This window comes from Halyomorpha halys, unplaced genomic scaffold, assembly GCF_000696795.3.
Source record: "Halyomorpha halys isolate HHAL.00 unplaced genomic scaffold, Hhal_1.1 Scaffold1161.1, whole genome shotgun sequence".
Lineage (NCBI taxonomy): Eukaryota > Metazoa > Arthropoda > Insecta > Hemiptera > Pentatomidae > Halyomorpha > Halyomorpha halys.
Window position 1 is genome coordinate 18,825 of NW_027110503.1, and position 2,980 is coordinate 21,804.

A 2,980-nucleotide genomic window follows, 5' to 3' on the forward strand; every position below is an offset into this window, starting at 1 on the left:
ATGAACAAATCTCTGTATTGAGGGAAGATGCTGAAGGGGACTGAGAGGGAATTAGATATGTTGAAGTCTATTATGCCTTTATACTGCTTCAGCGAATCCTAATGGATTAGGGTTTAGGATTGGGATCAAACCCTAAAGGATACAATTAGGGTCGTTGAGGGTCTTCTACCAGGATAATGCACTTCGACCGTACGGTTCTGCTCTAAGTGGTTCTAACGATGTATCGATTCTTGATAATACACCTTATGCTCCTATACGGGAACTGTGGATTATTTTAACAACAAAAAGCAAAAATTAATCATATTTTTTTTTAAATTGATAGATTTATTTATTGATAGATATTACAATATGCCACACAGTTGTGGGCAATAGGTAATAGTGATAATTGATCTCATACATACTAAAATAAAAAATAAATAAATAAATAAAATAAATTAAAAAAAAAACTAAAAAAAAAAACAAAGATGAAAATAATCAAACTATCTGTATGAAAAATAAATAAATAAAATAACATAATGATAAAATGATATCATATATTTTTAATCTGGATTATCTCTCTATATATTTTTAGACTGTCAATTGAATTTATTTAATCAAGGTACTGTATAGAATTTTTTTTTTTTTAAATCTTTATTGAAATTTACAACTGTATATTACATAATACATTTAGTAAATTTGATCTTAGTTAAAATGGAGTGTTACAGGCGTGTAGAGAAACTACCCATCGGTAGCACTATAATAACATTTTACATTAGCTGGTCTCGTGGCCATCTTATTTTCAGGAGCCTTGGAGGATTGTCAGGAATGGAAGAGGATGTAAGGTTAGAAACTACGGGGGGTTTGAGTGGTTAGGGAGTTTATAATGGAAAGAGTGATTTCTGGTTCGGGCTAGATCGGTTACATAGGGAACATTAAGGTCTTTATATATAAGAAGATGGTCAGGGTTGCGGTCAAAAGAGAAACAAAAAAAGTTAATAACTATTTATTTTCCGACGTTTCGCCCCACTTTGCAGGGCTTCATCAGGGCTGTTCAAAGGTAAAGATTGAACAAAAAGAGCTTTCTGTAACCTCTTCTTTTTTTTTTTTTTTTATTATTTAATTCCATCTATTAATGCACATAAACTTAAAATTAATTTCAGCAACGAAACGTAGTTTTAAGTAGTTTAAATTTATTTATGATCTCTACTATACCAAAGTTTTATTTTTAGTCTTTCATTGCCTCAAATCAGATTACAATAGCCCAATTGTACTTGGTGGTCTTGAATCATCTAGGACAAATCTAGTTTAAGAAAGAGTTAAACGTCAGAATCATATTGATCTCAAATGTAGTATAGTCAAGTAGTTGATTAGCACGGGCAAAATTGGCGATAGTTGAAACTGATAGCTAAAGTTGCCATGGATACGGCCCTTATTCATGAATGAATCATTGATAAATGGATATCGTATCTATGGTAATTTTGGCGATTGTTTTCATAGCCCAACTCTGTCATTAAGTATAACTAACACAAAAAATATTATTCTTAGTTTATTTTGGGTGTAGTTAGGTCTACCAAAAGCATGTCACGAGTCTTCTACCTCACTTGTAGAGAGAGTAAACAGTGAAGCACCGATAAAAAAAAAAAAAAAAGCTTTCTGTTCAATCTTTACCTTTGAACAGCCCTGATGAAGCCCTGCAAAGTGGGGCGAAACGTCGGAAAATAAATATAGTTGTAAATTTTTGTTTCTCTTTTGACCGCAAACCTGACCATCTTCTTATATATAAATTTTTACGGTCAACTATATATACATATATAAAGGTCTTTATGTATGATTTTATTTATGACAAAGTAAGGAGCATTTTTGATTACTTTAATGAAAACTATGTATAATTACTGATGAGTCTGCCAAGTACGTTTGGTGAATACAAAATGGTGGCTGTTTCAAAAGTTTAAAAGTAATTAATTTTTCATTCGGAGGTCTATATCTTAAAATCTACAAACAACAATAGAAAATCTAAGAGAACATCACTTAAAGTAGAGTAAATTTGCTAAACTGTAAGCCCTAATAGAGCTATTTACGTTCAATAGTTCTCGAGGTATAGCTTTTTGAAAAGCAATATTTTATAAAAATGTTGTACAGAATTGGGGTGAAATAACTTTTTTCTCCTTTTGGGCTCTTGTACTATTGAGCCTTGTTTGAGGATTCCATGTGTGTAGTTTGTCTAGATGTAGTCGTAAGTAACGGATATATTCGTCAGGAATAAGTGGGGTAAAGGATACTGTGGGGCAGGACATCATGGTGAAAAAATATATCTCAGCACTTATTATACACTTGTCTGTCCATACAGAAAATAAAGCTAGTTTTATATACTATAATGTAGTTCATGACACTTATCTTCATAGAGGTTGTATTTATGATATTCACATAAGAATATGACTTGCATATACCTTGATCCCAAGAACTAGAAATCAATTTATTTGAGCCAATATCATGAAAGCTACTACTCTAAATAGGTTAGTGTTGTAGGTAGTTTTAAAGATATTCAACTCCTAAAGAAAATATGAATTATTTTAAAATCTTTATCAAACTGCCATTATTTTTTATACCCCCTAACTTTAGTTGGCAGACTTTTCAATTTTAACTAGTAATTGTATAAAATTTTCATTAAAGTAATCAAAAATTGGGGTGATAACTGCCTTTATTTCCCGGCTCTTGTATTATAAAGAAACCGCAAAGAACTAGGTTCGAATCCCGCTGTAGCAGATGATTATTTATTTTGTTACTGTAGCTGTGAGTCAACCTTGTGGTTTCGGTCGTCTACTAAGCCTCATAAACTGAGTATCCTTATTGGGGGAAAATCTGAGTGAAGTTGATACCCTTGATCTTTTTTTTTTTTTTTTTATTTTTGAAAGATTTATTTATTGATAGATATTAAAATCTGCCACACAGTTGTGGGCAATAGGTAATATTGATGAATGATCTCATACATACTAAAATAAAA